Source organism: Fukomys damarensis, unplaced genomic scaffold (genome assembly GCF_012274545.1).
Source record: "Fukomys damarensis isolate Sample0158 unplaced genomic scaffold, DMR_v1.0_HiC HiC_scaffold_32, whole genome shotgun sequence".
NCBI classification, from domain to species: Eukaryota; Metazoa; Chordata; class Mammalia; order Rodentia; family Bathyergidae; genus Fukomys; species Fukomys damarensis.
The window spans coordinates 25,002,187-25,019,690 of record NW_022900944.1 but is presented as its reverse complement, the minus strand read 5'-3'; positions in this window follow the sequence as shown (position 1 = coordinate 25,019,690).

The window sequence follows — 17,504 nt, the reverse complement described above, 5'->3', positions numbered from 1 at the left end:
AGCCAACATCCTACACATTCTGGGCAAGCTTTACAATTATTAAAAAGGCTGACAGATGCTTCAAGATTATTCAACCGTTTTTAAGTAGAGAAAAACAGACACCACATTCTGTTTCTTTCCACTTTTACATTTAAAGCTCATTCTAAAATTGACTACAAAATATCTACCTCTGAATGTAGAGCTATTTATTCCAAAATGCCATGCTAGCACATATGGTATATATCAAGTTGCTGTTTTCTCTAAACAAAATAACAGAGATAAAGTGGCCCAGATTCACAGTGACAATTTTCATGATTTTCTTGTGTGTCCTGATGATTGGCGACTTCTAAGAAGATACTGGATCACGGGGAAGATTTCCACTACTGTCCTTATTAGTCATCTAAGGGCAGTAAAAAATACAGGGAGATTTATTTTTTATAATTTTATTTTATCCCATTTCCCCTTCAAGTTCCCTTCCCTTCCTATGCACAAAAGCTTTGTTTCCATTTTTCCTTCTATTTTCACTTCCTTTCTCATTCATGCCACCATTGTCCTCTTTCCCATTTGAACACTTTCTTGCCATTTCCCAAATTCTATTATATATCTCAGTCCATATTTCTCACACCAGAGAAGTAATGAGGTATTTAAACATATGTCTGATTTACTCCACTTAAGAGTATGGTCTCAAGGTCCATCCATGTAGCTATAAATGTCTGAGCCCATCCTTTATGGCAGAGTGGTGCTCCATTGTATGAAAAAAATCTTTATTCCCTCATCACTTGTTGGGCATATGAGCTGGTTCTAAGATTTATTCATTACAAACTGGGCTGCTATAAACATGGGGCTGCATATGACTGTGGTATGATGCTTTTAATTCTTTCAGGAAGATACCAAGAAGAGCTACGGCTGAGTCAAATCGAACTTCTATTCTTAGTTTTTGGAGAAATCTCCATACTAATTTCCACAGTGGTTGCACTCCTATGAGCAGTGAGGAAAGATTTCTTTTTCCCCACAGCTGCTCCAGAATTTTTTTTTTAAACCGGGGATCTCAAACTCAGGACATTGCGCTTGCAAGGCCTGTGTACTGAGCTAAATCCCCAGCCCCTGTTTGATTTCTTGATAACAGCCCTTCTATGAAATATCAGCATTATTTTAATTTGCAACTCTCAAATGACCAGTGATGTTGAAAATTTTTCATATATTTATTTAGCATTTCTTTATTTTTTATACCAGGTGCCCATTTTTGCATAGGGTCTTTGAATTTACTGAGTCTGATATTTTTGAGTTCTTTATATATTCTAGATATTATTCCTTCATCTGGATAGCTGATAAAAAATTTTTTCCACGCTGTGGGTTCTCTCTTCACTCTGTGGTTTTTCTTGCTGTGCAAAAGCTTTTTAATAAGATGAGGTCCTAATTGTTGATTCTTTGCAGTATTTCCCATGTGCTCTAGGTTTTGTTCATGAAGTCTTTGATACTTCTATGTCCTCAAGCATTCTACTTATTCTCTCTTCCAGTAGATTTAATACTTCTATCTTTGATCCATTTCAATTTTAGGTTATTCCATGGTGACAGATATTGGTCTAGTTTCAATCTATGGCATGTGGAAAGCCAATTTTCCAGCATCATTTTAGAAGAGACTTTCTTTCAGTGAAGGTGTTTGGCTCCTTTGTCAAAGATAAGATGGTTGGGTCTGTCTGTGGTTATTTCTGCGTCGTCTAGAATGTTCCACTGATCCTCAGGTGCGTTCTTTTCCCAGTACTATGCTATTTTTTAATCACCATAGCTTTGTAGTATAATTTAAAGTTAGGGATTGTGAAACCCCCTACTTTGAATTTGTTGCCAAGAATTGCCTTTTTTATTCTAGGTCTCCTCTGATTCCAAACGAATTTTATGATTGTTTATTTTTTCTAATTCTGTCTACTGAAATTTTGATTAGGATTGCACTGAATCTGCATAACAATTTTTAAGTATGGCCATTTTCACTATATTTGTTCTTCCTATTCAAGAATAAGGGATATTTTCCATTTTCTGACATCCTCTTTAATCTCCTTTTTCAGAGTACTATAGTTTTTAGTGTCCTGTTTTTTACTTCCTTCACTAGATTGATTCACAGGTATTTCATTTTTAGGGATGATATTGTGAAAGAGATTGCTTTTCTGATTTTTCTCTCAATGAGTCTGTTATTTGTGTACAGGAAGGCTATTGACTTTTGAGTGTTGCCTTTGTATCCAGCTATGCCACTGAATTTAGTTATTAAACCTGAGTCTCTTTGTGAAGATTTGGGGGTCTTCTATGTAGAATATCATGCCATTAACAAATAATGATAATTGAACCTCTCTTTCCTATCCTTATTCTTTTTATTTCTTTCTCTTGTCAAATTGCTAATTGGCTAATATTTCCAGAATTTTATTGAACAAGAGTGGTGACAATGGATATCTTTGTCTTGGTTCTGATTTGAGAGTAAAAGCTTTCAGGTTTTTTTTTTTTTTTTCCATTTCATATGATGTTGGCTGTTGGTTTGTCATAGATGGCTTTTATCAGACTGAGATAAAAACCATCTATACCATTCTTCTGTCTGCTTTTTATCACGAATGGGTGTTGGACCTTGTCAAACACCTTTTCTGTATCTACTGAGAGGATCATATCATTTTTGTCTTTGGCTCAATTAATATAATGTATTACATTTATTGATTTGCATATGTTGAACCATCCCTGCATCCCTGGGATGAATCCAACTTGGTCATTGTGTATAAATTTCTTTATTATTTACTGTATTCTGTTTGCCAGTGTAATATTGAGGATTTTTGCATCTGTGTTTACTATAGAGATTGGCCTATAATTCTTTTTGTTTGGATCTTTCTCTGGTTTGGGAATGAGGTTAATGCTTGATTCCAGGAATGAATTTAGGAGTATTGCTTCCCTTTCAATTTCATTAAAGCATATGATGAGTAGTGGCATTAGGTCTTCCCTAAATGTCTTATAGAATTCAGCATTGAGGAGGGGAGGAGGGGGTGAAGGGAGGGCAGAGGTAAGGGGAAAAAATGAGAATCAAGACTTGCCATGTAAAGGTACATGATCCCAACAATGAATGTAACTGTACTGTATCCCTAAATGTACCAATAAACTCAATAAAAAAAAAAAAAAAAGAATTCAGCATTGAATCCATCAGGGTCAGGGCTTTGCTCTGATGGTAGCTTTTAAATTACATATTCAATTTCATTGGCTGATACTGGTTTATTTAGAATTCCTCTATTTCTTGATTCAGTTTTGGTTATTCATATGTATCTAGGAATCTGTCCATTTCCTCTATATTTTCCTTCTCATCAGAATACAGGTTCTCAAAGTACACATTAATGATTTCTGGATATGTTGTGATTTCACTCTTTTCATTCCTAATTGAATAGATTTCAGTCTTTTCTGTTTTTTATAAGGTTGGCTTAGGGTTTGTCAGTTTTATTTCATCTTTCAAAGAATCAACTCTTCACTTCATTGATTCTTTGTATTGTTTTCTTAGACTGCATTGCATTAATTTCTCCTGTGATTCTTCTAATATGTTTTTTATTGTTACATTTTAGGTTTACAATGCAGTTACCTTTCTCATTGGGATCTTGTACCTTTATATGATGTATTTTGGTTCTTATTTTTTTCCCCATTTTCCTAGCCTCCCTTCACCCCCTCCAACCTTCCCTATTCACTAAAATTTTGTTTCAATTTTTTTCCATTTCTCTTATTGTTTTCTCTTCCTTCTTACCTTTCCCCTACACCCTTTCCCCCTACACCTTTAGAACTTTTCTTCCTATTACACAATATCAATCATATCTTTTGATCCTTATTTACACTTTTAGTTTATCACATGAGAAAAACTCTATGATATTTACACATTTGTGCCCTATTAATTTCACTTAAGAGAGTATATCCTCAATATTCTTAATCCATTCTGTTGGTCTATTTCTTTTTATTGGTAAACTGAGGCCATTAATGTTGATAGTTATGAATGATATGTATTGATTTATCATCAGTACGTTATTTTCCTGTTGTTGGCTCTTTTTAATTTTTCCTCCTCTCCCTTTAATTTCTTGCCTTGCCTGCTGGATTTGCTCTGTTGGGCCTCCTGGAGTTGTGATCTTCATTGTCTTTTTCTAGGATAGTACTTAGAATTGTTTGATGTGCTGATTTGGTATTCATGCAGTTTCTCAGGTGTTTTTTTGTCATGGAAGTATCTTATTTCCCTATCAATTTTGAAAGATAGTTTTGCAAGATACATCAGACTAGGTTGGAGGTTGTTTTCTTTTAGGGCTTGAAATACCTCACTCTAGGCTCTCCTTGACATGAGGGTTTGTGTTGAAAGTCTGCTGTGATGTTGATGGCCTTTCCTTTGCATGTGACTTGTCCCTTTTCTCTAACTGTAGTGTTTTGTTGTTCTGATGGGTTTCCCGGATCTTGGTTATTACATATCTAGGTGTAGATTTTTATTTTTTGTCATGGCTAATTGGAGTCTTATATGTCTCACTTATCTGTATGCCAAAGTCTTTTGCTCTGTTTGAGAAGTTTTCTGTCTTTAATTCTGTGAACAGTTTTTATGTCATTTGTACTTTCTCCTGCTTTTTCATGGACTCCTATCAGTCTTATATTATTCTTCTTTGCATCACCTTGGAACTGCTGGACTGATTTCTCATATTCCTTTTCTATTTATAAGAGGTCCTTCTTTTCATGGTCACTGATCTCCATCCTGTCTTCTATATCTGACATCCTGTCTTCAGATTGGCTCAGTCTGTTATGTATACTTTCAACAGAATTTTTAATCTCCTCAGTGTCTGTTTGAATCTGTTTCATGGATTCCATTTCTTTCCTATGCTGGGCATTCACGGTTTCCATTTCTTTCCTATGCTGAGCATTCATGGCTTGTACCATGGTCCTGAGCTCATGCATTTTTACATTTATTTATTTTTATATTAGTAGATTTTTTAGTACAAGATGATTACATTTAGCATGGAGAGTTTAGCTGCTTTCTTACTGTGTAAAACCCTCAGACTGCTGTCTGTGTTAAGATATTTTGGACAATTTTATTTTGTGTGAATCTAACATTTTTTTTTAGTACAGTCTATATTCTAGATATTAATCCTCTGTCTGAAGACTACCTGGAAAAACTTTGTTTCCCATTCTATAGGTTGTCTCTTCACAATGTTGGCTGTTTCCTATGCTGTGTCAAAGCTTTTTAGCTTGATGCTATCCCATTTGTTGATTTTCAGTATTATTTTTTGGACAATTGTGTTATGTTGAGAATATCATTTTCTATGCCTATGACTTCAAAATTTTTACCTATTTTACTTTCTACTAGAATTTTTCTGTTGTATCATTTAATTCTTTGATCCATCTTGATTTTAGTTTAGTACATTTTCACATGTATGAATCTAGACTCAATCTTCTGTATGTAGATATCAAATTTTCACAACACCATTCATTAAAGATGCTATCTTTCCTCCAGTGTACTTTTTGGCACCTTTAAAAATGATTTTTAAATGTGTTTGGGGATATTTTTGCTTTATTTATTCTACTCCAACAATCCACACCTGGCACATAAGTTTAAATATTACATGGATTCTCTTAGAAATGCAAAATATGAATAAAGAGCAAAATAATAGATAGATGATAGGAAGGGAAACAAGAGATGAAGGGAGTAGAGAAAGAAATAAAAAATTATGAAAAGGAGGATAAGAATGGAAAAGAGACTTCTCAAATGGGAAAAGGGTTAAAAAGATGAGGAAGAGGTAGGGTAAGAGGACAACATGAGATTAAGATTTATCAAATATGTGTACAAACTCCCCATGTTAAATGTGATCACTATATATCATGAATACATGCTAATAAAAAGGTATTTTGGGCCCAGGAAACAGATACACAATTTGGCTAGCTTAATCTTTTCAGAAGCATTTGGTCAGCAGGTCACTGAGGAGCTCACAGAGATAATTATACAGCTGAACATCTGGATATCTAATAAAAGAAAAATCATTACATATCGAGAGATATCAATAATAGGTACTTTTGCACAGTCTCTTCATAGCATTCATATTTGATGTGTGGCACTACATTAACTAAAAATTTAATTCAAGGGAATGTTAATTTGAGTAATGAGCTGATCTTAGTTCCATCTATACATTATAAAGCATAGGAGTGGAAGCTTCCCAAATGACATGAAAGGTGCTATTACCAAAAAATGGTAACAGGGAGGAACCACTCAACTACACGCTTTAGGTCTTGTTTACTTGCTTTGAGTTGTTTCTTAATTTTTTGTTGTCATGTGTTAAATACATTTTCCTAATGTTTTTCTTTTTAGAAGTTGCTTCAGGAATATATTCAAATAGCCATCAGTAGTAAATGATTAAAGTATTCATCGAGTAGTACATAATACATGAATGAAAATATCTTTTACAACTGCACCAATATGTGGAGGAATCTTATGAGCATAATGATAAAAAAATGCAAGTCAAACTATTGCATGATTTTAATTGTATAAATTAGAGAAATTAATGTATGATTATCAAAAGGCAGTGGTTTGGTAATCCTTGAGGAAAGAGTAAACAACTAGAATATCAGGAGGCACTGCATATATTAATTGTAATTTTTTAAAAATTTGTATACTGTGTCTGAGAATAGTCATTAAGTTGTACACTTATGTATGCCATTTGATGTGTACATCGCTTGAGGCAAAAAAATTTAACCATAAATCTTGCAATTTAAAAAAATCTTGTTATTTTATTAATATTGAATGTTTTAACATTTTTTAGGATTAATACATATATTTCATTGCGCTTTGAATATCTTGTGCCCCTTAAATTGTGTACACAAGGTAAATCCTAACTAGCCTTATAGCGTCCCAAGCCCTGTGTGTCCTAATATAGAGGATGAAAGCCAAGGAGTGTGTACCAATTAAGTCAGTAATAAAGAACATGTCTTCCTCTTGTAAAGTGCTTTCCTCATTAGTTATAGATTTTTCCATGTCCTCCACTCTCCATTTTATATGGTTATACACCATCAAATGACTCTCACAGTCTTCATACATTCCATTAATTAGTCAAGTCCTGTCTTATACTTAAAAAAACAAAAAACGGTTAGCTTTTCATGGCTGTGATAAAATATCTGAGAAAAACATCTTAAAAAGCAAATATTTATTTGGGCTCATGACTGAAGAGGTTTCAGTCCATGATCTCCTGGCTTTATCACCTTTAGGCCTTCTAAAAAGGCAGAAGCACTATGAAAGGAAGGTATGCTGAAGGAAAGGTGTTTACCCTATGGAAACCATGAAGCAGAGAGAGGCAGGGAAAGCCTGCGATGGAGGGCTTCCTCCTTCTTTCATTCCATCTGTGATTGCAGTCTATTGGATAGTGTTGCCCACCTTCACGGTGTATTTTCAGTTTATCTTCTCTCTTAATTGCTTTTTCTCCTTGTTGAGAAAAAAATGCCCGACACCCAAAGTGAAAGGAGGAAAAGTTTATTTAGCTCACAATTTGTAGAAGTTTCAGTCCATAATTAGCTGGTTCCAAGGCAGGGTGGCATGGGAAATAAGCATTGCAGGGAATAAACAGTTCATCAAATCAAGCAAGGAAACCTTGGCAGGTTCTCTCTGCCCTTCGTATATACTATCTAGTCCACTGGCATTAGCGGAGTGCTAAACCAATCAGTGTACTTATTTAGTAATCTCATATCCTTAATCCCTTACTCTAGATTCAGCCACCTCTCAAAAATCTTGACCTATGACTGAGTGAGGCTTTGGGGGAACATCTAGGCACAAACCATAACAGTGTCCCAGTGCCAATAATTTCTGGAAACACCCTCACAGACACAGTCAGAGTTACCCTTTACTAATTTCCTAGGCATTTCTCAATCCATCAGTTTGACAATTAAGATTAAGCATCTCAAAGACAAAACAAACAAAATCAAACACTTTCTTCAGCTCACCTAAAAGTCAAAGAGTTTTTTTATTTCTATCATTAAATGTCAGCAAATCCAGAAAATTCAGTTTGAATAAGGCCCAAGGTCAGAAGAGCTTTTTATAAAAATATGAAATCTATTATCAGTTTTTACAAAGAAATTTTAATTTGCAAGCCATAAATAATTTTCTAAGATTAATTATCTTCCTCAAAGGAGAGGATCATAAAAGTCAATTATAGGCAAAAGTTACAAAGTGAAGGGTTATGATCTTCCAATTATTGCCTTATGTGATTTTTTTACCTTTTATGTGAAGATAAGTTGTATTTAACATAATTTTTTTTCTTTAAACACTTTAAAAATCTCTCAAGTACTTTTATCAATTTTCTGCCTTTGCTTTTGCCTTTGGATTGCTATTTCTGATTAGCAGTAGTTTGAAAGTCTCTTGTTTAGAAGTCAATCAGAATGCAGCTGTTTAATAATGGCACAGTGAACAGTTGACACTTTGCTGGGTGAGCATCTTTTCGACAAAATGATTACACCTACTGCACATCAGTCACTTAATGTAACCAAAATAAAGCCAGTTGAATAGGACAATATCTCATGATAAATACTTTCCCTTGAAACATCCCATCTTTACCTCCACACTTATATATTGATAAATGATGTTCTCTTACCTTGATACTCTTTTTCTCTGAGCAGGAAACCCAACATCCTGTGACCATACCCTATTGAAATCACTAGAACACTAAGATATTTAAGATAGCTTTTAAGCCAAGACTTGTCTCTTTCAAGATATTGCCAGTTAAATCAATAAACAAAGAAATAGCCCAAAGTTGAGAAGGGCAGCTGTCTGTCCTTGTTCAGTGGAATAAGGCAGGAAGACATCGGTTTCTTACTTTCTGTTATCTTTCCATCTTTGTGCAAAGGATGTAAAGGCTGTGAACTTATAGCAGGAGCTTTGATTGTCTTAACCAGGAGCACTGGCATCAGGTGAAAATAAACTGTCTAGTCTTCCATCTACAGTAGTTTCTTTCATTCATGTGGTGAAAAATGAATGATGTTTGCTCTTGAATACTTTTAGTAAGAGAATTAAGAGAAGCCATTTGAAATAAAGATTCCAGCTGAATTTTTGAGAAACCATTCCATGAAACTGTATCATGCAAAGAGTTGTTTCTGAATTTTACTACTGGGTGAATTTTTTACTGGATACTTGTTAAGTGGAAAATGTTATATATTTAAAACTTGTAGCATAAACTGCGTCACTGATATCATTTCAAATTTATATAAAAATTTAAATTACAATGTCATTAGCATTAGGAGTTGAGGGTTTCAAGTTAGCTATATAAAATGACATACTTTCTATTTCACGCGACATCCTACTTTTTGAAAAGTATGAAATATTCATTTTTCCTATAATGCAAAATACATTGTGTATCTGCTTACTCCGAGTGCTTTTGTTTTAAAATAAGTCTGAAGAAGTGTATTTTTTTTATAGAAATCTTATTTTAAAAGTTTAAAAGTGTACTGTTAATACCAAGGAATATTATAGTATTAGTAAAAACATACTTAAAATGATTTGGTTTATGAAAAGTTAGATAAAATAATATACAAAGAACTGTTAGAGTATCTGATATTCATCACTGAACAAATGGTAATACTTTTACTTAATACTTAGAAATTAATATAATACTAAATAAATTTTTGGAGGTTAGTAAATATTTTTGAATCAATTCTACCAACAACATACATATATTGATATAATAGACTTATAATATTTATTTTTAATAAGTAAACTTATTTTTAATATTGGCATAACAGGCTGGTGTTTTGTCTTTACAGCTTTTGTGCTTATTTGTATAGGCTTCATTGTTTTTTGTTAATTCATTCTTTAAAGAGAGACTATTTCCAAGTATAAATTATATTATTTTATGAACAGATAAAAGTGAGTGAATGCTATCATTTAAAACATTTATTGAAGAATAAAAACATTTAATTTGGTTATTTCACTGGTAATAGACTATGTGCTATGAGAATTGATAATAATACCAGTGACCCTGGTCATTCGAGAGATGAAGATGAAAACAACACTGAGACTCCACCTCACCCCACAAAGAATGGCTGCTATCAAGAAATCACACAATAACAAATGTTGGCGGGGTTGTGGGGAGAAAGGAACCCTTCTCCATTGTGGGTGGGAGTGCAGACTGGTGCAACCACTGTGGGAATCAATATGGAGATACCTCAAAGAGCTGGGATTAGAGGTCCCATTTCAACCAGGTATCCCTCTGCTGGGCATCTTTCCAAAAGAATTATACCTCAGTGATACATGCTCAGCCATGTTTATAGTGGCACAGTTTGTAATAGCTAAAACTTGGAAATAGCCCAATTACCCATCAACTGAAGACTGGATAAAGAAAATTTGGTTCTATTTGACCCAGCCATCCCTCTGCTGGGTATCTATCCAAAAGAATTAAAAGAATCTTTCCAGTTTGTTCCACTGAGAGTAGAATATTTCTTTCTTTCCCATTATGTTTATTGGTACTTTTTAGGTATACAATACAGTAACATTAATCATTGGGATCTTGTACCTTTACATGACGTATCTTGGTTCTTATTTTTTCCCCATTTCCGTGCTCTCCCTTCAACCCCTCCACACACAAATAGACAGGACCAATTTGTATTCAGAATTCATAAATAAGTCTAACAGATCAATGCTAAAAAGAAAACTGATCCAATTTATGCGCAAATATTTGAACATTTGTACTGCAATAATTAAATGTCTGATGCGCACCTTAAAACACGTTCAATGTCATTAGTCGTCAGAGAACTGCAGCATAAAGACATGGTCAGATGCCACAACACATGTACTAAAATGGCTAAGATTTGAGAGACTGATGATAGCAAGTACTGGTGAGCAACTGAAGGCTTCATATGTTGCTAGGAGGAACTGAAAATGATACAATCACTTTCTAAAATACCTAGGCCATTTCTTGTAAAGTCATGCATTCGCCGTGTAACCAACCAATTCCACACCTAAGTAACTAACCAAGAGAAATGAAGCTATATCTGCACACATAAACCAGTATGTATGTGTTTATACCAGCTTGTTTATACTAGTCACATTTTAAAACACATTCATAATTAAATAAATGGATAAACAATTTGCAATCCATCCCACGAAATAATGATGTGATGTGTAGTAAAAAGGAATTGTTAATACAATATGGATGCTTCTCAAAAGCAAGACATATTATGTAAAGGCACAAATCTCCAATGATGAGTGTCGTAATATTGTATACCTAAAATGCACGAATAAAACTAATTTAAAAAAAAAGAATTAAAAGAATTATATCACAGTGATATATGCACACCTATGTTTATAGCAGCATACTTTGTAATAGCTAAAACTTGGAAACAGCCCATTTGCCCATCAGTTGGAAACTGGATAAGGAAGATGTGTTTTTTCTATAAAATGGAATACTACTCAGCCATAAAAAATGAGAAATTAGATTCATTCATAGGAAAGTGGATACATATTAAGGATATACTCCTAAGTGAAATAAATAAGTCACACATGTGTAAATACAGAATAGTTTCTCTGGTGTGAAAAACTATAATAGTACACAAGATCCTAATGAGATAATGGACCATGTGAAATAGGAAGTAAAGGGCTTAAAGGTGTAGGGAAATTGGGAAGGGTAGGGGAAAGGGAATAGGGAAAAGAAAAAATATGAGAAAATAAAAAAATGGAAATAAAGTGTCTGTAAAAAGGAGGAAGGGGTGAAGGGAGGGCAGGGACAAGGGGGAAAAATGAGAACCAAGACCTGTCAGGTAAAGGTACAAGATCCCAATGATGAATGTAACTGTATTGTGTACCTAAAATGTACCAATAAACTCAATAAAAAGAAAAAAAAATAACACCAGTGATCCAATAGTATACAGGGGTGTAATAACACTATATTGTAAGAAAAAGTAGAAGATTATTTGCTTAAACAAATGCTTGAAGATTTTATTACCACTTTCTATGTCAGTCAATTTAAAAATTTTAAATGTGCTTATAATAATTTCAAATATTGATATTGAACTTTCATAGCTAACTACCATCAGGAATAATTCTATAAAATGCATTACAAACTTTTATTTGTTATTTCATTTTCTCCTCTGAGATCAACTCATCAGTAAATAACAAAACAAACTTTTGACAAGGTCATGTAAATTGTCTGCTGTGAAAAGTAAAAATCAGAACAGCACCATATTCAATACTGTCACAAATCCTCTTTGCCTGACTGAGGGCATAGAGTAAAAAAAAATGTATCTTGAGAAAAATTGCTAAATGGAATTTTATATTCAAGCTGGCTGGAAAACTTGAAACTATATTATCGAATTCTTGTGAGGTGATATGAATTATTATAAACCACTTAAAATAGTTCACACCAAAAATGTCTGTGGAAAAATACTATTATAACTATTATTATTAACATCACCATCATCATCATTATTAACTTTAAAATGTTTTGTATTATTAGACTTTTATGAAGTTCAGTTTCTCAAAGGAAGTACTATGAAAGCATTTTAATTGATCTCTTCTTTCCACTGCTCTCTTTTTACTCCTATCTACGCAAATATTTTAACTGAGGTTGACATGTTTCCTAAATACAGGGCTTAAAATAATTATAATTACAATCATAAACCACGCCATAAAGAGGGTATGACATATCAGATCTTAGCTAATGTGTTCTGCACGCTTGACAGTTTCCAAAGTGGTACTGTAAACTTCTGACATAGAACTCAATTTTTTTCAAAGAATTCAATCCAATTACCCTCCTCTATAGCTGGAGCTTCTGCCTCTGTGGAGTCAACCAAATATGGATAGAAAATATTTGCAAAAAAATGTACTAAAAAGTACTATATATATAATCTTTCATTTTTTTGTAATTATTCCCTAATCAATCCAGTGTGACACATAGTTACATGGTATTTACACTGTGTTCATTAGAAATGATTTAAAGTGTCTAGGATTGCATAGATGATTTATAAATACAGAGCAATTTTCTATAAGTAACGACCCTACAGAGCAGGGTTCCTTGAAACAGTCTTGCAAAGATACCAAAGGAATTACTACAGTATGTTCTTTAACTTTTTCCATAGATATACACTTTAGCAGGGTGTCATAGAGCAGGGCTAGAACGCCCACCAAAAGGTTCATTGTGTTCAGACACTGGGCATTGAAGAAGTGGTTAGACTGGAGGGAGGGGTGCTGCATTCATCAGTGAATTCATGCACTGAGGACTTCAGAGCAGAGTGTCCCATTTGTAAGTGGGGCTGTCAGAAGTGGTGGCTCAGAAGGCGCACAGCCTGGAAGGATATATGTTGCTCTCTGGCTCCTCTTTGCACTCTCTGCTTTCTGGCTGCCATAATACGATCACCTTTCCTCCTTCAGACCCTTCCACCCTGCAGTTTCTGCCATGAGGCCAGCCAACCACGGACTGAATTCTGTAAAATGTGTGAGCCAAAATAAATATCTCCTCTTTTAAGTTTTGGGTGTCAGGTATTTTGTCTCAGCAACGAGGAAAGTGACTAAGACAATATTTCCCTAGTCATAGTGGCATGAAGACTCAACTTTCGGGGAGACATAAATCCCCACTGTATTTTTCAGCTCTCACTGATAGGCAAAAATATCTGATATCCACACATAAAGGAGGAGAGATTATTTGGTCCCTGGTTTGTGAGATTTCAGCACATGGGTGACTGACTATAAGGCAGAAACATCATGGTGGAAAGTCCTGGCAAAGCAAAGCTGCTTAGCTAATAGTGGCCAAGAAACAGAAGGGAACAGTGCCAGAATGGAAGGGACGGAAGACGACCTATACTGTAGAACCCAAAGTCATAATCTCTGCGACCCACCAAACACACCCAGAAGTGTGTTTTACTAATCTACTAGGTAGCTCCCAAGCAATTAAGTTGACAATCTATCTTCACTGTCACATCGACTCGCTCCTCTGCCATGTTCCCTCTTAAGTTCCACCAACCTTCGTTTCTGAGATATAAAATGGAAGATAAATGTGTTGTCCTATGTATCTTAAAAGTTGGCCAGGGGTGTGCCTCCCAGAAGCAACGCTCTTTAAAAGACAAAACCTGTTCATTGAACTGCTTGGCACAGTGTGTATAGGGTGACAGAGCTCAGAAAGATACTTAATGAATTCTGACTAAAGATGATAATTTGAGAGAAAGAAAATCTATGTGATCTCTTGGGAAAATTTTGAGCCATCAAAAAAACAAGTCATCTATTTAAAGATTAATTTGTTGAAACACATGTATAAGAAAATAATTTTAAAGTACTCCATGGTCATGTCAGCATATTTTTGAGTACCATAGCAAGAGGGGCACCATGCTTGTTGCTTGAATTACAAATGTTGTTCAGGTACCTATTCTGCTCTGGAGGAACACTGAGAGCATTCTTTGGTGATATTTTCTGGGATGTTTACATTTTAATGTATTCAAAAAGAGTAAGAGGAAGTGATTCAAGCTTAATTTAATGAAAGAGAACTTAAGGCCAAGTAGCCTGTAAATCAGCTTACAGTAATTATAATGGTTGACTCATCTGACATAAAGATGTATAAACCAATTAGAAAAAGTATTTTTTCAATTTATGAAGTGTCTTTGAAATCAAGGATAAATGAATTAATAAAAATAATCAAATGTTTATCAATAAGCATTCTATGGATTAATAAATATGCATTACTCATATTGTGAACAATGGTCTATCAATTAACTACTCTACTGGGGACTTCCATAGATTGGGCATCAGCCCTTAGTATTTCATCAGTCCTTCTTCAATGTGCTCAGTGACTATCACACCTAAAGCAGCCTGGTCTGCATATCGTGATGCTAAGTTTCCTGAAGGATATAACTATATAAACATTACATTAATGTGTTATCTTTTTAGACAGAAAAAATAGTTTTGGCTTCTCTTCTAAACACCTTGGAAAGGCTAGGGGTATTCACTAGTTTGAGTTTTCTCAAAGAATAGCTCCAACATTCATGTGCTACATATTTTGTTATGTAACAAATAGGTTGTTTTTTTTCAGACAAGAAAGGTAAAAGACATGACCATTCTTTCTCTCTCTTGCTCTTTCTCTTTTCCTCTCTCTCTCTCTCTCTCTCTCTCTCTCTCTTTCTCTCTCTCTAGATATATACATAGATAGATGACATATATGGATACTTAGATGATGTTTGGTAGCATTTTATTAATGAATTTCACATAGAGATTTTCCACAAGTTTTCATACCAACGGTACAAATTTGAGTGAAGTTTCAGTCTTTGGTTGCATAAAACTGAATATCACAATATAACATTAGCCAAAAAAATTCTATTTTTCATCCACATAAAATGAAACTGAGTATAACCAATACAGGGTTAGTGTATTGTCTTCATAAAGATAGACAACCTTTTTAAGGAGAGAGAGACTGAGAAAAATAAATAACTTGGAGATAGATAATTAGCTGACTCTGTCTCAAAAACCTATGCTCTTATCCAAGAATATAAGGCAAAACAAATTAAACTTTTTAATTTGCTGCTTCTTTTCTGCACATTCTTTTAAGCAACCCGTATTATTATTGATTTTTTTTTTCTGTGTGCTATACACTGTCAGAGCTGTAAAGAAAGCAATGATAGATAAGGTACTTGTTTTCACACTGCTTCCATTGCAATAAAGAAATTTTATCAGGACATAGGAAAGCACAATGTGAGGTGATAGATCGCCCAGAACAGAGAGGATTGCAATAGCAGGTAGGCAAGATCTATTTGACTTACACTAACAGAACTCTGATTAAGAACTAGAATGATTAGGAGTGAGTGGAATCAGGAAATGTAAACGAGTGCTTGAAACAAATAACACCTCAACACCACAGAGCTCATGGTACCTTTGCCAGATCGTGGCCTAGATCCCCTGATTTAAGTTCACTGTGTGTATGATTTATATGTGGTAGTCCCACAAAGGTCTATGTGTTGGACACTCAGTGCACCCATTGTGAGACAACGGGATCTTTAAGAGGTGGGGCTTAGTGGGAGGTGTTTAAATCAATTTGAGTCAAACCCTCAGAGAGGACTGTGGGCCTCCCAGCCTACATGCTGTCCTGTTAGTTATGTGATTGCACCTTCGCATGTGTGCTCCTCCCATCCATCCATGGTAAGGTGCTCAGCAGACCCTGGCCCAGTAAAGCAATCCGAGTTTAGACTTTGAACCTCCAGAATTAAGTAACCTCTTCCAGTATTTTATCATAGTAATGTAAAACGAAGTAAGACCATATAACTGTGGCCCTCCAGAATATGACCATGGACATAGCAATACAAAAGGCAGAGCTATAAGCATAATTTAACGAAAGAGTTAATAATTGCATATTCAGTGTAATAGTCATAAGTGCAAAAAGAATATATACACACACACATACACACACACACACACATATATTCTAAAGACATATTTAGAAAACAGAATGAAAAACTGTTAAAATCTTGTCTGTCTTGGAAAAAATCCAATTTCATATTTCTGTATTTATTGAAGAGCTTTACTTCACGTGATATGTGTACTATTTGAAATCATACATAGGATTTACCGTCACTTCTAAATTCAATTTAGATACTTTTGAAAATAATTTCCATATGTCTAATGAGTTTTGTAAATCACCTCTGAGAACACACAGACTAATATTCTTTGTGAAGCTACTGGAAGAGCGATACTCATAAAAGGAAGCTATGCTAATGAGTGAATTGTATTGGAATATTCTTTCCACTGTATGTTTTCTATTATTTTAATCAAGCAGTGACAGAGACAATCTCCATATTTATTGTGTAACAACAACAACACCTGCAGAAAAATGAGGACTGTGACAGTTAACAAATGTGAAGCATCGAGGATGTTAAAATGAACAATATTTTATCAAGTCTGAAAACAATTCCTCCACCCTACAAGAGAGAGGGTTTATATTACTATTCGTAACAGTTAAGAATATAATTATAACATATCCTGCAATTCAGACACATTTTCACTGTACCTTAGTTCTCTATAATTGAACAAATAACAAGGAAAAAAAAGATTATTTTAGAAAATATTTTTTCTCAAAGAATTATTAATCAGAAAAATATGTTCAGTTGAAAGAAAGTAATAGTCTTACTAGAGTGGAATAATTTTTCCATTAATTATGCCCATTAAAAATTCCTCAGTGACACAAAAATGTACATGCTTATCTGCAAATAATTATAATGTCCCCAAGAATGAGACACTTTAAGCCTCACCCAATATGAGTTCTGGTATCAAGTCATCAGAGGAAAGACTTTTTGAAAAGTCTTTATCTTTAAGAAATGATAAAAGAGACACAAATTAAAGAAACTAATGATCTTTTTAAAAACCCTCGAAGATATGAATGATCCTTAATAAGTTTGACAAAAGAAAGGCACTGATGTTTAGATTTCCTCGTTCTGATCATTTCTGTGGCATCAAACCAAACTGGATATTTAAGTAATTCTTTAGCCTCTCTCAGACAGCTTTTGTCCCCCAGAAGGAAAATACAAAGCATATCCAGGCTGCTATCTTT